Raw genomic sequence first — 18,545 nt, 5'->3', positions numbered from 1 at the left:
CTCAACTTAGACTGCAATAATTCTGAGAGTACCTTATCAGTCCCGATGGTCTTATTTCATTATAGTGTTTAAAATCAGTTTGGTATAAAAGTTGCTTAGTACATTTTTAGCAATTGATTGACTCAGAACTTAAGCATACCTGTGGCTCTTTGACTAGATCAGCCTCTATCTGGTAAACTTTGTGGGGACTGTATGTAACTAAATTAACTGTTTCTGAAGAAGAAAATGAAATAATGTAGAAGAAAATAGGGTAAAATTCGATCTGCTGGTATATGAATTAGAAGAGTCTTGAAAATTGCTATAACTCTGTACTTAATACTTGGATACCTGCCATGGCAACAGGCCACTGGCATTCTACATTTTGAATATTCTGCCACTGGCTTCTGCAGAGGCCGGCCACCACAGGCCACATGTGATGGGCAAAATGACGTGTGCACACAACACGGCATCCACTGCGCTTGCTGCCAGAGCCCCCCTCTTCATAAGTGCAGTGCTGCAGATGTTTGCACTCATATTGTGTTCATACATATTGTCAGCAACTGCTTGAAACAGTACTCAGGTTGCCTATAAGTTTGTGTCTATGTTCTCAACTATTGTTTGCTTGTGACTGGAGAAATAATAAACTGTGGTTCATTGTGGCCATGTTGTTGGTGTTCTACGGTACATTACAGTTGGCGATGAGTGTGGCTTTCACTTCTAAGTGCTCAGTCGATTTGGTTGTTCTGTCGGTTCTTCTGGACATGGAGGTAGTGCTCCAATCTCTCATCATCCTATCCCCCTTGAGACGATGCGGCCGAAGACTGGGAGGCTTATGAGAAGCGGCTGCAGCAACACTTCGTCACTTCTGGTGTCACTGATGAAAACATGTGTAAGGTTTTATTCCTTTCTTGGATTTCTCCTTGAGCCTACCAGTTGCTGTGCCCATTAGTCCTGATCCAGGAACCCAGATCACTTTTGTTCGACATGTGCACGTTGTCAGACTATCATAATAAATGCAAGCATGTCTTTGCAGGCTGTGAAGAGTTCTGTCATTGTCATAAACAGCCCTACCAGTCATATCAGGCTAGGGTGACCTAACTCCATGGCCTCAATTGCAAAAATCAGTTGGCTAGCAACACTCATCATGGTTACATACTATGATCCGTGATGCCATCATTTGATTGGCTTTTGTGAGGAGGTCTATCAGTGTGCACTGCAGTATGAAATTCCATGTCTGGCCAAAGTATTAAATATCGTTCAACATTTTAGGTGCTGCTGGTGATGAGATTGAGACTTGGTGTCACATCATTGGGTGGCTTCTGTTCCTGGCTGTTGGCGTCAGTCAGTTGTCTGGGGAGGACGATGGAAGTGTGAGTGATGGACAAAGTACTCAGTCTGCAACTAGACCCAGATGAAGCCATGCTTTATTGAACTCGTGAACTGATGTGGATTTGTTATCTCCGGCATTGTCTCTGGGTACTCGACATTTAGTGAGTTACAACAAGCAGCATATTCCAGTATTGAGGCAATTTACAGCTCCCACTATGTATAAATCTATGCTTCATTCCTTGACTGTTTTGGTAGCGGATGGTGCTGGTACTGCAAATTTGTTCAGTCTGGATGTTTACAATGCTTTTTGTTTTCCTGTTTCAGATACGGTTCACTTTGTTCCTGACCAAGTCCCTTACCAGCAGTTTGATTCTTCATGTTCCGAGTTCTTGTCTCTCTCCTCAGATAAGTTATGTTGTGCCACTAATTTTACAGCCCACATTACCCTGAAACCTATGGTGCAGCCATATTTGTTCGTGCACACGCTATTCCAGTGGCTGTGTGTGATAAAGTGAAATCGGAATTGGGTCGAGTGAGAGGCCTACACCCCCTTGTGATTTTTAAAAAACCTACTGGTCTGCTTCACCTCTGCGGCAACTTCAGAGTTTCGGTTAATGCTCAATCTATCATTGGCCCCTACCTTCTATCTCGTATGGGTGAATTATTGACTAAACTCGTAGGGGGCCAGTTTTTCTCCAAAACTGATTTATGTGAAGCCTATTTACAGTTTTGTTGGATGAGGATTGTAAACAGCTCCTTAGGATTAACATGTCCTTGGGGTTGTACAAATATTAGTGCCTTCCAACAATTTTTCAGTATTTTTTGGAACAATTGACATTGTCCTTTCCAGGGTGCGTAAACTACCTCAATGACATCATTGTGACGTGCACGTCCATGGAAGAGCATTTATGTAACTTACGCAACTTGTTCATAGTCTTACGTACTGCAGGGTTGAAATGCAGCCATGTGTCGTGTATGTGGGTTCTGAAGTTTCTAAGGATGGTGTTAAACCTTTATGTCATCATGTCGCCATTTTCACAGTTCCACCTCGCCCTACAAATGTCAAAGAACTCAGTGATTTTAGGTAACATTGCTTACTGTAACAAATTTATTTCAGGTCCGGCCGCATTCGCTCATCCCCTCCACGAGTTATTCCACAAGAACATTCCTTTTCAATGGACTCCAGCCTGCAAGCCCACGTTCACATTTTTTAAATCTAAATTACATTCTGCTTCGTGTTAGGCTACTTTCCACGCTGGCCACCACCTTGTTCTGTCTACGGACAGCTCTCAGTACGGACTTGGGGAAATTCATGCACATCAATATAAGGATGGTTCTGAATGCCCGTAATCCTTCTGCTTCATTACTCAACAAAAACAGCATTGCCTCAAGTGTTGGGCATCGTTTCTGTCATGCTACAAATGTGAAATACATTTTAAGCCTACATCGCAACATGCCAACATCAATGTGCTATCCCAGCTTCTTCCCAACACTGCCAGTCCAGTTTTACATGCTTTTGATCCTCTGTACAATTGTTTTGCCCATAATCCCCACCTTCTGGTATTAGGTGGTGTTCTTAGTTATGGACGAGCTGTCATGTAGGCATGTGATCCTGGCCACCTACAGTGGAACGACTTCAGCTCCTACAACAGGGACTTTGGGGGAAAGAGGGGGGGGGGGGGGGGGGGTAGTATTTTACGTGCCAAGTTATTGGCCTGTCAGGACATGTTTTGGCCCAGTATCAATGGTGACAATGTACATCTCCTCACTGCCTGCTCTCATTGTGCTACCCAACAGGCGGTGCTCTCTCCGTGGACAACACCACAGCGTCAACGGGAATGCATCCGTGTTGATTTCGTTGGACCCATCCTAAATTATTCTTCCAGGTTTCTGATAGTCAATGCTTTCTCCAAATTTCCATATGTTATTTGCTGTCCTTGGACATCAACCGTGGCTATGATTCAGGCCCTTTCCACCATTTTCTTTTTCTATTGAAGGATTGCGTTATAAGCATGTGACGGATAATAATCCACAGCTTGTGTCCCAGGTCTTCTACTATTTTTGCGGTCATTAAAGCATTTGCCACATGACTGCTTGTCCTTTTCATCCTGAATCTAATGTGAAGGCAGAAAAATCTTGTTCGTATGTTGAAGTTTCAGATGAAATAGTATGTCACAAACCACTCCATAGATGACACCTGAGTTCATTCAGATTTACGCTGGTGTGGGAGGATCGGAAGCTAACAAAGATGCTCCATGGTAGCACCCTTCCTGTACCTGCGCATGCCACCCCACCAACATCCATCAGCGTGACCATCGTCACTGTTCACTACTGGCTCTGCGATATGAGCTCAGGGGTTTGGTTGCTGACTGAAGTGGAGTCCAGCCACAATCCACAGCTGCCGAGGCTGCCACCTCTGTATGGTACACACCATGACCAGCTGCATCCTCACTGCCACTACCACCTCATCCCTCAGCATCTGTCCCATCCTGGTGGGGCATCATTGCTGCAGGGGCAGACCTGCCCTCCTTGTGGGTGTTGCCACCTCCTGCTTTTCCTCCAGGTCCAGTTGTCTGGCACCTGCTGCTGGGCCTTCCCATGGTGCTTTGCTGTCACCTACGATCGAGGTTTCTCTCTGTTCCTTCTTCCTCCCTTTGTGCTCCTGAAGGCTGGCCCATGTGTTTGATGCCTAACCAGTGACTACGTTATGCATAATTCCCAGCCCCGGGTCAACAGGTGTGTTTTGCACGTACCCCCTGGTACAGGCCAGGCCAAGGGAGGCATGATTGCCTTAGCTGTTACCTTCCCACTTGCCAGTTGGTCCCTCTGTTAAGAGTTCGTGAGATCTGCCTGAGGTATGAACAGTCACCTAAGGCGGATGAGACCCCCTCTAATGGGAGCCCCCAGTTGGAAGAAGCATGCCATTGGAGACCTTGGATATCATAGGGTTTTTTTTTTTTTTTTTTTCGCAATGAGCCAATCACCATCTCAGACTATATCCACTAAATGTCAGAGGAATGAGGCTAAAGATTTCATGACTCTCCCATCTGCACCTTGGTTCCTCATGGTGTCATTTTCTGAAGGAGGTCAGTCATTTGCTACAGTTAATGAGTTTATAATTTAGAGAGATGTTATTGTAATTGCTGGCCTTGTGAAATCCTGCTCTCATTTGTGTAATGACACATAGCTTTTGGATACCAATTGTGATTCTTAAGCTCAGCAACTGCTTGCAGCTTCACTCCTTCACAGCTATCCTGTTCGTGTTGGGGCTCATCAAACACTGAATTCTTCGCGTGGTGTTATTTACACTTGGCTGCTTGATGGTCTCACTGAGGGAGAAATCCAAACTTACCTCTCTGATCAGAGCGTCACTGTGGTCCTTGGGTAATGAAAAAGGTTGATGGAACCTTAGTGCCTACACACACTCTTTTTCCCATGTTTGATGGAATAGTGCTTCCATCGAAAATTAGAGCAGGCAGTGAAGTCATCATGGTCTGACCATAAATTCCAAACTCAGTGCGTTGCTACCAGTGTCGATGTTACAACCACACTTGCATGTCCTGTCAAAACACAGCCAAATCTGTTACTTGTGGAAGGGATGCTCACGAGGGCGACTGCTCGCTTTCTTTTCCCCTCTATTTCAGTTGTAATGGTGACCGAGCCACCTCATCCCCTGTGTATTCCGCGTGTCTCAATGAGGGTGCCATCCAGGAGATCCACGTGAAGGAAAAATCACCTTACCCTATCACTTGCAAGTTCTTGGCTAGTTGAAAGCCCTGCATTTTACCATCTGGCTCTTACTGTACTGTTCTTGCTATGCCTTCCTCCACGAAGGATATGGCCACGTAGACTTGCGACCTCCATTTCAGCACTGCTGTTGTAAAATTGCTCAGTATCATGGTAGCAACCCATCTCCTTCTCCTACAGCTACCCAAGAGGCCACCAAATCTTTGTCCCAGGCAGCGAAATCACCTGCTACACAACCAGCAGGACAGAAAGGATAAAAAGAATACTTCTGTGAAGACTTTTTATGTCCCTCCAACCAACAATAGTGTGAATCTTCATCTGCCAACTATAAAGGCCCTAAGAAATAGAATAAAGGCTAACTGTCTTCTCTTTCCCTGACTTGGAGATCCTCTTCAACTGTTTCGCCGCGTGATACCCTCACCTGGCTGACCTCCATTTTGCCAGTGCGTATCACCTACTGTTTTTCTGCCCTGGAATCCACAGGTCAATCCTGGGCTGGTGTCACTGTAGATCTCGAGGAACAGGATCCTCCAGCCTCTGTGCCGTGCAGCAGAGAGTTTTTGAAGGCTGGCATTCGACAGCTGCTGAGGTGACTACCATACATTTGTTCCCCCCTCCTCATTCCCTATTATGACTCTTCTCTGCTGGAATATTTATGGCATTAGAGCCAACAAGGAAGAATTGCAACTGCTTTTGGAAGCACCGTGTGAGGTTGTTATCTGCTTCCAGGAAACGAAATTGTGTACTCATGACTGCTTTGACCTCCCACGTATCCTTCCAGACTGCCTAGACTTTCCTTCTGAAGATGGCATTCCATCTTGTGGGGGAGTTTTGCTGCTCATTTGGGATGATATCTATAGCCAAATGATCTCGCTGAACACCTGGCTGTAAGCTATTGCAGTCCGCATTTTCCTTCCTCTCTCCACCTTTCCTGCCCTCAGGGGCTCAGCATTTTTTTTGCTGAGTACGGGCTTGGTGATCCCGGGGTTCCTGAACTGGGGACCGGTAAGCGCTGCCAATTTCCTGTTAACGTAAGATCTGGGCATGCTTCAATGACCACTGTGTGGTGTGGCAGTCGAGCAATGTGTGTCGCAGGAAATGGGGATCTTGACTTGACCGCCCGGATTGCGAAGATGGTAAAAACCTCTATAAGAAACTCCTGAATCTCAAGGTGTGCTGCGTGCTGAGGAGATGCAGGGCTATTGATGTGGAACAGTCATTAGTGGTAACCTGTGGGGAACCTGCCGCACTTCAGTTGTATTAGGCTTACTCGGGCATGTGCAGGCTTCTGTCTGAGTCGACCCGTGTTTCTTTAGCTGCTCTTGGGACTGAGATGGAACCCTCTAAATCATCTTCTTCTCCTCCCTGTGGTAAGGGTGTACCGCCTGGGAATATTCACACCCAATCCTCCAAACAAATGAGGTAATCTGCATCAGTTGAATTATAGTAACAGGGCTCAAGGGGTCATAAATCAAAATGTGTTTTTGGTCTTTAAGAGGAAAGAGGGGACATTTAAAGTGTCCCCACCTTCTATATCCATAAAGGCTTGGAAAGACTTGCTGGAAGCCTGAACTCTATTAATTGGCTGAGCAATGGATCCCTACTGGTCAAGACTAACATGGCAAAGCGGGTGGAACTACTTACAAAGACCAAAAAATTGGGTGAATATGATGTATCTGTTGAACTGCATAACTCCCTTCGCTCTCGCAAGAGTGTGGTCACATGCTGTGACATTATAGATATCAGCATAGCCAAACTTACACAGGAATGGGAGTTACAGGGGATAATGGACATAGAGCAAAGGATGCGTAGGAATAATGGAGAAATTGAGAAGACTGGCACTTTCATTGTGACCTTTAGTTCTCCAATGTTGCCTAATCACGTCATGGCAGGTTTCCTCCGACTTGGGGTTAGGCCTTATGCAGTCCGCATCATTTTGGTCACACAACGCTGAGTTGCGGGGGTGAAGCGACCTATGGGAAATGGGGAAAGGAAGCCCATGAAGCTGGGATAGACTGTCCATCTCCAGCAGTCTGCGGTAACTGATCTGGGAGCCCCCAGTCTGGAGCTGCGACTGCCCTGTTTTTGCAGAGGAGCAAAAAATTCAGGACTCCCCCAAAAACATACATTTTTCGTATTAGGTGCATTGTGGTGCCACCTACTGCCAGGCACTTCATATCAGTGACCTCAGTAGTCATTGGACATCGTGAGAGAGCAGAATGGGGTGCTCCGCAGAACTCATGGACTTTGAACATTGTCAGGTGATTGGGTGTCACTTGTGCCATACATTTGTACGTGAGATTTCCACACTCCTAAACATCCCTAGGTCTACTGTTTCTGATGTGATAGTGAAGTGGAAACATGGGGGGACACGTACAGCACAAAAGTGTACAGGCCGACCTCGTTTGTTGACTGACAGAGACCGTCAACAGTTGAAGAGGGTCATACTGTGTGATAGGCAGATATCTATCCAGACCATCACACAGGAATTCCTAACTGCATAAGGATACACTGCAAGTACTATGACAGTTAGGTGGGAGGTGAGGAAACTTCTATTTAATGGTCCAGTGGCTGCTCACAAGCCACACATCACGCCGGTAAATGCCAAACGACGTCTTGCTTGGTGTAAGGAGCGTAAACGTTGGACGATTGAACAGTGGAAAAGCGTTGTGTGAAATGACGCATCACAGAATAAAATGTGGCAGGTTGTGGGTATGGTGAATGCCCGTTGAACATCATCTGCCAATGTGTGTAGTGCCAACAGTAAAAAATTCGGAGGCAGCGGTGTTATGGTTTGGTCGTGTTTTTCATGGAGGGGGCTTGCACCCCTTGTTGTTTTATGTGGTGCAATTACAGCACAGTCATACATTGATGTTTGAAGTACCTCCCTGCTCCCCACTGTTGAAGAGCAATTCAGGGATGGCAATTGCATCATTCAACACGATCAAGTCTCTGTACGTAATGCACTGCCTGTGGTGGAGTGGTTACATGACTATAACATCCCTGTAATCAACTGACCTGCACAGAGTCCTGACCAGAATCCTACAGAACACCTATGGGATGTTTTGGAATGTCGACTTTGTGCCAGGCCTCACCGACAGACATCAGTACCTCTCCTCAATGAAGCACTCCGTGAAGAATGGGCTGCCATTCCCCAACAAACCTTCCAGCACCTGATGCCTGCTTGAGTGGAAGCTATCATCAAGGCTAAGGGTGGGCCAACACCATATTGAATTCCAGCATTACCAATAGAGTGTGCCACAAACTTGTAAGTCATTTTCAGCCAAGTGTACGGATACTTTTGATCACACAGTGTAAAAACCACCAAGCAGATCCCCTATGCTGAAACCAAAAAAGAATGTAAGGCAACAAACCCTTTTGTCTTCACCACTTCTTATGATTCCATGTCACAGAAACCTTTTCCTAAGGCAAGGCCTTGATGCAGATGTCATCCGGTTACAACCATCCATCATCAGCACCTGTACTTGCATGTGTACATGCCAAGGCAAAACAAGTAAGGATAAAGCAGTACAAGCAGTCACCACAGAAAAGACCAGCAACAGTTCTGTAGTGAGTGTCAAGAAGGCACACAACAAACAGAGTGCCTCTAAATGCCCTCTTTCTCCCTCATGTCGAAGGGACAGGGTGCAGGAAAAGATGCACGGCTAAAGCTGTCTCGAGCGCCGTCAGACGTCATTCTTTCAGGTCTGACTGATGATGAGGACATCATGGAGTTAGATGCCTCGGATCCAGGCAACTCCTCCACTCTCCCTCGTTCTACAAGTGCTTCACCTCCACGGTCCAAAGATAGGGTTAAATTAAAACTAAGACGACGAAATGGCTCCCATCCTACAGTGGAACTTGCAGGGGTTCAGGACACATATGGAGGAACTCTGTCTCTTATCTCAGATTACACCACTGTGTCTGTCTCTCCAGGAGACTCATTTCCATCAGTCGTACATCCTTGAGCTACGAGGCTATCTAATTCACAAAAATGATGACCTGAGTGGAGAGAGATCATTACCGACTACCACTCCTCACCTCTTTCTCTTACAATGTCTTTACAAGCAGTTGCTATATTTGTGCAGATGCATCATCCGTTGACAGTATGTTCCCATTACTTGCCCCCACATGATGCGCTTGATAAAGAGTCCGTAACGACCTGATTAACAGCTCCCCTACCCCTTCATCCTCTGTGGTGATTTTAATGCACACAATGTACTTTGGGGCTCTGCACCTACCTGCCCCAGGTGTAGAGCAATTGAGGCACTTCTTGTGTCATGCACATACTAGCTAAATGCGGGACAGAGCACTCACTTCTGCACAGCAACTGGGTTGTTCTCTGCCATTGCTCTCTCACTTTGCTCTCCAGCTCTTGCTCACACTGCTCAATGGGAAGGGGTCGATGACTTGCACAGAAGTGATGTCTTCCCAATCCGGATTCACCTGCCAGATGGGGTGAAACCCAAAAGGAAACCGCCACAATGGGTGCTCGGTAGAGCCGACTGGACACTTCATAGCCAGTTGGCTCAGTTCGAACATTGTGCCGGGAACGGCACTCTCCAAACAAATCCGTGAGACATTGCCCAGACTATGGCAATATATTTTTCCACAGATACTGCAACAGCCAGTCAGGAACCACATTTACAGCACCGTAGAGTGGTTGCTGAGAGGTGTAGTTTGGACTTCCGGTCCACCTCTGATGAAGATAACAACTGCCCATTTTTCCATGTGGGAACTGGATTCTGCATTGTCTGTTGCTCGTGACACATCCCCTGATCACGACAGGATCCATTACAGTATGCTGTGGCACCTCACAAGGCGAAGCAAAGATATCCTCCTCGCACTTCTTAATGCCATTTGGGTGTCATGTCACTTTCCTGGCTCGTGGCGTGAGACTATTTTAATTCCTCTTTTAAAAAATGGGAAAGACCATACATGCCCAAGTAGTTACCATAGTGCTGCCCTCACTGGCTGCATGAGGATGACCATGGAGTGGATAGTCAACTGCTGTCTTGTCTGGCTTTTAGAATCCAGGCAACTCTTTAGACACTTTCAGTGTGGGTTCAGGAGGTATAGCTCCACCTTTGATAACCTTACCTCCTGGAGGCGGCTATACAACAGACTTTGCTACACCAGTGTCACCTTCTAGGTACATTTTTTGACATCGAGAAGGCCTACAATACTACTTGGAGTCTCTTATCATGGAGCAGCTTCATGAATGGGGTTTTATTGGTTGTCATCCCATTTTTATTCACTCCTTCCTCTCGCCACGATATTTTAGATACAAAGTCTGTGACGTCCTGTCTGATTGCTTTGAGCAGGAGAATGGTGTTCTTCAAGGTAGCGTTTTAAGTCTGACTGTCTTTGCCATAGCTGTTAATAGCGTTACATCCATAGTGAAAAGCCCTGTCCAGTGTTCTTTGTTTTTGGATGACTTCTCTGTGTTTCGCTCTTCTTAAAGCTTCGCAACAACAACACATCAGTTGCAACTAACTCTTCAACATTTGGAGGAGTGGGTGCAGAAGAGTGGTTTTAAAGTTTTCCACCAAGAAGTCTGTGTGTCTTGTTTTAAACCGTTCTCTTTCCATTTTAAACTTTCCGGAGTTACTTTTAAAGACACAGTAAGGTTTCTGGGCATCATATTTCCCTCTAAGCTTACATGCTTACCACATCTTAAGGACTTGAGAAAAATGGTCACTTAAGACTTTGAGTATTTTAAAATTTCTTAGCCACAGTACATGGGGAGCAGACAGGATTTGGCTGCTGTGGTTTTACAGGACATTTGTGCGATCTCGGCTCGATCATGGGTGCATGGTGTATGAGTCTGAGAGACAATCTTATTTAAAGATGTTGGATATGGTGCACCATGAAGGAATTTGGTTTGCCACTGGAGCATTCAGAACAAGTCCCATACCAAGCCTCTGTGCAGAAGCTGGTGATATGCCATTTCAAGTCAGGCAATGGCTACTTACGGTGTGCCAGGCATATAGAACACTGTCCACACCATACAACCCAAGTACCATACCTTTGCTCAGCCTCCACTGGAAAGGCTTTTTCATAACCGGCACCAGGCAATGAGGCCCTACGGGATTCGTGCACAAGATTGCCATCTAGACATGGGAGTGGCCAGTCTTCATGTTTTACATCACGGTGGGAGCAGAATTCCACCTTGGCTTCTGTGGAGGCCCAGACTTAGATTTGACGAATTTTAAGAAAGATCATACGTCAGATTTTACATTTCAATCTCTTTTTTCTAACATTTTAGGTATGCATCACGATTTCACGGTAGTGTATACAGATGGCTCCAAACAAGGGAATTCCCTTGGCTGCCCTGTCATGTTCTCTGACCATTTCACCAGTATTTGCGTTCATGACGAGAATACCATTTTCTCAGCGGAGCTCCATGTGACCCTGAAAGCACTATAGCAGATGCCTCATATTCAGGGCAAATGGTTGGTCTTAGTGCCTTACAATCGTTACAGAACTTGCACTTTTTTTAGTATGTAAAACTTTATTTAATTCAAAGATATATAGTAGATACAAGTTAAGTTTTAAAATTCATTACATTTTGTTTACAGTTTTCTATTTTTATAGTTATTGTTTTTATTGCATTACTGTGTTAAGTTAGTTCACTTCATTTTTAAAACCTTTTCCGTTTGTATTTAAATTTTTTGTCGAATTTGAGTCTTTCTGTGTCATGATAATGGACTTGACTGTTTTAATTATAAGTTTTTGGTAGCGATTAATGTGGACAATATTTTTCTAATGTATTAGAAAACACAAAGACATGGAATTGGCAATTGAATATTTGCTTATTATTGATTTGGTGTAAGAAGGGTGATTTTGCTTTTGCTTTCACTTTTATTCCCAGCGAGGGCATTGGTCTAGCACTGAACAAAAACAAACACTGCACTCGATACTGAAAGAGAACTTCACAGAAGCCCTTTGATGGTTTTTCTGGGATGGCTGGTAGGTGTGTGCAGCCTGGAGCGGTGGGCTGGAGCGGCGGTGGGTGTTGCCGTGGGCCGCTGCCCTCCCTCAGCTGGGCTCCGTCCGCGGCGGTCGGCCTGGCGGTGATGGCAGGGGGGGCTGGCACGGCTCTCTTGAAGGCTGCTTCTATGACGATTCTGAGGAAGTTTGAGAATTCTGTTTTGTACCCTTTTGATCTCATGGCTGTTTGTTTTCCTCCCATAAGTACGAGAGGTATTCCATGAACATCTCCTTGTTTTTGTTCTTTTGCTGCATACACTGTTTGACCTAAAATCCAAGTGGTGGTTTGTTTCTTTGCTCTGGGGAATGGTTTTATGTCCGGGATGGTTAATAGTTCGATGTTTATCCTTTCAGGTGTACTTCTGTTTATCAGTGCCAGCATAGTTTTATCTCCCATATTTGTTTCGTTTCTCCACATTGGAAACGATGTTCCAAGGTATCGTTTTCATTACAGGTCTGACATTTTCTTGATGGTCTGAGGTGAATTGCTGGTAACCTTTCATTTGTGGGTACAGTGTTGTTTATTGCTTTGTACCACGTCGCTTTGACGTTCGTATTGAGTGTGCTTTCGTGCAGGTTGAGCCACACTTGTCTCCAGTTGCGCACGGGTTTCTTTGATTCAGTCTTGTTCCGTTTCACTTCTCCTCTCAGTTCCACGTAAAGCTTTTTGGTCGTCCTCGTTCTTGTGTCTTCTGCTGTGTCTAGTACGTAACCTTTTTGGATGAAGTGTTCTCTGAGGTATTTCAATTTGTATGCATTTACCCAGCTGAGGAGTTGGTCCAGCTGATATATGACCAACTGTACTTGCTCCAACGGCAGGGTAAGCAGGTATTATTCTGCTGGGGGCCAGGTCATGTAGGGTCATTGGGAAATGAACAGGCCAATCGGGCTGCCAAGGAGGCCTGTAGAGGACAGGATGTGGCACAGTGTCCTATTCCCTTGCAGGCTGTCATTTCTACACTACACAGGAAGTGCATGCAGTTGTGGGATGAGGAATGGCTGTCAGTGACGGCCAATGAGCTGTGCTTGGTGAAATCAACAACCCAGCCGTGGCGTTGCTCCTGCCAGTTGCTCAGGCAGGATGAAGTGATCCTCACACATCTTAGAATTGGGCACTGCCCTCTCACACACAGATTCTTACTACAGCAAGAGGATCCCCCATTTTGTGATGCTTGTGGCGTGTACATCTCTATCCACCATGTTCTAACAAAGAGCATTTTATATTGTGATGTAAGGGCAGAAGCTGATATTGGTGGGGATCTGCCCTCTAGCCACGCAGAGTGGCCGCGCAGTCTAGGGCACCATGCCACGGATTGCGTGGCCCCTCCCGCCAGAGGTTCGAGTCCTCCCTCGGGTGTGGGTGTATGTGATGTTCTTAGTATAAGTTAGTTTAAGGGGGACATTGATGAAAAACACACACTATTTCAAAAATGCACCAAATCCACAGTTTTGGAGATATGGCAATTAAATTTTGTACCATGCTTTACATGAAAGTAACACATTTACATATAACATACTTTGATTATATATATTCAACTTTTTTTTGAATGAAACTTGAAGTTTTATTTTCAAAAAATAATGTATGTTCCTTTTTCTCAGAAAGTATTCGATTTCTACAAAAATTTCTATTTCATCTGTTTAGATGTTGTAAGCTTCTCTCATGAGGTTTTTGGAATATGTCAAATAGGAGACTTTTCTTATTTTTTAATTGTAATTCCACCAGTAAAATTTTAAATTCATGCAATATTCCAAGCATTTTGCCCCATATCTCAGCTTGCAATCAGAATTTCAAAATTTGCCCTTGAGACAACGTTTATTAAGTTTACTGAAATATGTGTACAAAATTTCATAATTCTAGCATTTATAGAATCTGAGGAAAAGGTACATAAACTTTTCAGGAGAAACAATTTAAAGTTCAACCTAACTTTTTTCCTTGTGTCACTTCTTCAGAAGGCACCACATTTATCCTCTGGGTCATCTTTCCCTTCAAGGCTTCTCTTCTGGTTTCTTGTTGTCTGTCTTCTTTCCTTTACCAGGTCTTCAACTGACTTTTCAGCTGCAGAGACGCACTGTAAATCTATTTTTCTAAGGATATCTTGAGTAAAATTTCCTATCTTGTAGCTCATTCTTTCTAATACCTTCATCCTTCCGACGTTCCCATCATTAAATACAATAACTGCATCATAAGTTGCAATTCTGACAACTGTAGCTGATGCAAATGTGTTTTTAGGGCATCGTTTCCATATGAGTGAATTTAGAGACTCATTTGGATTTTGGGTTTTGCCATGAACACACTTTTTGAGAAGTGTAGGATCAGCCAGAAACCTGTAAGTGGGCTTGACAAGATCCAGGATACAATTTGGAAGCCTCTCCTTGTGAATGTAGGGGTTGTTATTGAAGTGGTATTGAAGTGCTGCTTCAAATCGTGGGCGTGGCCTCGAGGTCACATCACACTTTCAATTAATTTTCAGGCACTTCAGATGCAATTTCAACATTGAAACTTTGGGAACTTATTGTCCTGAGTTGTACTAACAAATAAAAAATAAATTAAAAATTGACATTTTTGGTCAATTTTATCAACTTCGTCCCCCCTTAAGTAGTGTGTAAGTCTAGGGCCCGATAACATTAGCAGTTTGGTTCCTTAGGAATTCACACACATTTGAACATTTTTGTTCTGCCCACTATTTTAGCTGATGATGAGACTAGTGTGACTAAGGTTTTAAAGTTTTGTGATGTGTCTGGACTCTGGCCTAAACTTTTAGGCTGGAGGTGTTAGTGTGTTGTGGAGTGCCTGGCTCCTCCTTTTTTTATTCTTGTGGTTAGCCAGCCATGTCCATCTGCTATATTGTTTTAGCTCCTTTTACCACTTTCTTCCTGTGTCGTTAATGTTTTACTACTATCGCAATACTTCGTTCTGTGGTTCTGTGTGGGTATGCACATAGTTTTCCAGCTTTTGTTTGCTGTGTTTTACGTGCTGTGTTGTCTTCCTGTTTAGTGTATTTTACTGACACTCATCTCAAACTGTCTTTGTGCAAGTGCTGAAGACCTTGCTGTCGTGCACCCATACAAACATGTCCATGTCCGCCTTTTTTTGTTTGTAACGTCTGTATCCCTCCGTCATTTGCTGTCACCAAGGCAGACTTCCTCCAGCTTATTGGTCAACTCCCTCACCCCTTTTTGCTGCTCAGTGACTTTAACACACACAATTTATTTGAGGCTCTTCAAGAATTTGTCAGAGAGGTGCCCCCTTAACTGACCTCAGTCAACTCAACTTCATCTGCCTTAATACTGGAATGCTCAGATTTATTTCAGACTTCATGCACACCTATTCCCATTTGGAGCTCTTGTTCTGCACTGCCCAACTTGCCTGTCATCTTGAATGGTCCGTTCACTCCGACAAATACAAGGTCGACTGGAGGCTTGACTCTTCCCTGGCAGTGTTCGATGAACATCATTTCCCCAGTTGTGATGACCAGGTAGAGAATGTGACAAACGTTATCCTTGCTGATCCAGAACATTGCATACCTTGCACTGTATCATTACTGTGCCGTGTCTCAGTCCCCTGGTGGACTGAGGAATGCCGTGATGCGTTTCGCTTGCAGGGGCATACTCTCCCCATTTTTAACCATCATCCTACAATGGCGAATTGCCTTTGTTATAAGCAGTTGCATGTACAGGGTCATTGCATTCTTCGGGATAACAAAACAGCCAACTAGATTTCATTTACTAGCTCTTGTGACAGTTTCATTCCCTCTTCCGTCGTGTGGGGCAACCAACGTCAGCTCTCTGGGACCAAGGTCCATTTCCTGATTTCTGGCCTGACCATAGCATATGTGGACCCTATTGCTATTTCCAAACTTTAGGCCACTATTTTGTGGGGATTTTGTGATCCACCCACTGTCACCCCTCCTTCCTCCCTCGGAACCAAGTTGAGGAAGCTCGTGTGCTGATCTTGTCCTCTCAGAACCATGAATGCTACAATGCTGCTTTTACTATGAAGGAGCTAGACAATGCTCTCACTTAATCATGATATTTCGCCCCAGGGCTGGACGATGCTCACATTCAGATGTTGCAGCGCATTTCTCTTGTGGGGAAGCATTTTCTCCTTCATACATATAATCGCAGTTGGACAGGTAGCATGTTTCCCAGTTGCTGGTGTGAAGCCACCGTCACACCCATACCTAAGGCTGGTAAGGCCAAATGCCTTCCTTCTAGGTACTGTCCCATTTCTCTCACTGGCTGTGTTTGGTCAATTCCTGCGATCTACTAACCACGGCTCAATGTGGATTTTGAACGTGCCATTGTGCAGTTGACCGCAAATGGTTTTCTGCAAAAACACCAGACTTCAGCTGTGTTTTTTAATTTGTAAAAAGCATACAACACCTGCTAGAGGACTGGTACCCTCCATACTCTATACACATGGGACTTCCGAGGCCGCCTGCCTCATTCCCTTCAGGAGTTTTTAAAAGACAAAAGTTTTCAAGGTACATGTGGGTTCGGACTTTATCGACATTTTACTGTAGCCATTAACCCGACTATGGCCTGTCTCCTGCCAGTTATATCTGGCTCCCTTTTTGTTGAGGAATTTGTGATGCATCACAGTTTTCCACAGACTTCTCTCCGTGAACGGTGTCTTCAGAAATCGTGGAACATCGACTGTGGCTTCCACTTCTCCTCTGACAAAACCGTTCGTATGAATTTCTAGCAGTGCAATTGGTTTCTTTCACCGTCCTTACATCTTGGGCCTATTGCTCACGCATTTACTGAAACCACAACGTTCCTGGGACTCATGCTTGATATGTGGCCGCCCGCTGTATGCAGTCCATCAGTGTCTTGTGTATCTTAAGCAGTACTTCCTAGGGAGCGGATCAGACCACTCACCTCCAATGGTGCCAATGCCCTCTTTTTCGATGACTCCCTTGACTGCCAATATGGGACTTGCCCTTCTTCTCTGTTACCTCCTGGTACTGCACCGGTGCTTAACTTCATGTTACCTAACATGTTATCAATGAATGTGAATCTTTCATCACCTTGTCTTCATGTGGCAGCCTGTGTTCATCTTGAACTTAATTCGTTTCCCAAGGAAACTACTCCAGATTTGATCTATTGCTGATAGTTTCTCGACCTTCGCATACAACTTAGCATCTGGTCATGGACTGTGGAGACTCACACACTGACACTGACCAATCATTGGTGAACTCTGGATAGAGTTGAAGCAGCATGGAATGGCATAACTGTATCTGCCATCTACACTCGGTCTGTCTTGATGTTCACCACTAATCTTGTAATCGGATACTGTATTACTCTTCCTCTTTGTTAGAGGCATTATTTTGCATTTTTTCCACATTTAAAGAGAGCTGCCTTTCATTACACTCAGTGGAAATTTTGTCCAAGTCTTTCTAGAATTCCTTATGATCGTCCAAAAATGATACTTTTCTTGTACACAGCAGTATCGTTAACGTATGATCTTGTAGTGTGTCTGAATCTACATGGTAAATTGTTTATGTATACTAAAAATATTAGGGACCCTATTACATATCCTTGTAAATAACTACAGGCATGTTTGTAGATTCTACGAATCTAGATTTCTAAAAGGCATTAGGTATTTATCACATTGCCATTTGGCAACAAGAACAGGATAATACAAACATTTTCCCAATTATCTGATTGGCTCAAAAAATTGATAGAACTGCACTGGAAGCCCAATCTTCAGTTCAAACAAGAGTAACATCAGGTATACTTCTGGGACCTGTAATGGGAGCACAAATGTTCTCTGTGTACATAGAGTAGTCAGCAGTGCTGGTTTGCTCTGATCATGTCTGTAGGATAGTAACATTGCTGGATGATGTAAGGAAATGCAGAAAGACTTGGACAGTATTTCTATTTGATGTTATGCTTAAATGCACACAAAAACAAGATTAACACCCTAAACATGAAATAGCTCTGTAGTATCATATTACTGCTTGCAGCTTCACTCCTCCACAGCTATCCTGTTCATGTCAAGGCCCATCAAACACGGAATTCTTCCCATTGTGTTATTTACACTAGGCTGCTCGATGGTCTGACCAAGGCAGAAATCGAAGCGTACCTCTGATCAGGGTGTCATTGCAGTCCATTGGGTGATGAAAAATGAAGACGCATCCTTAGTAGTGCCCACGCACACTCTTTTTCTCACTTTTGATAAAGCAGGCTGTGAAATTATCACACTCAGATGGTACATTCCAAATCCGATGTGCTGCTACCAGTGTCATCGTTACCACCACACTTGAATGTTCTGTCGACACCCGGCCAAGTGTGTAACCTGTTGTAGGGATGCTCACGAGCGTGATTGTCTGCCTTCTTCGCCCCGATGTATCAGTAGCGATGGTGACTGTGCAACCCCCTCCCGAGATTGTCCCGTGTACCTCAATGAGCGGGCTGTCCAGGAGATCCGGGTGAAGGAAATTGTGCCTTACCCAGTCGCTCGCAAGTTATTGGTTAGTCAGAAACCATGCGTT

The 18,545-nt window shown here is 44.6% G+C and overlaps 1 protein-coding gene across 1 annotated transcript in view; it reads left to right on the top strand.

Annotated features, from left to right (window-relative positions):
- LOC124556544 (autophagy protein 5-like) overlaps nt 1–18,545 on the top strand; it is a 109,407-nt gene that overhangs the window by 82,713 nt on the left and 8,149 nt on the right. The gene's annotated exons all lie outside the window — the stretch shown is intronic.

Source organism: Schistocerca americana, chromosome X, assembly GCF_021461395.2.
Source record: "Schistocerca americana isolate TAMUIC-IGC-003095 chromosome X, iqSchAmer2.1, whole genome shotgun sequence".
NCBI lineage: Eukaryota > Metazoa > Arthropoda > Insecta > Orthoptera > Acrididae > Schistocerca > Schistocerca americana.
This window is presented reverse-complemented; position numbering and strand designations above follow the sequence as displayed.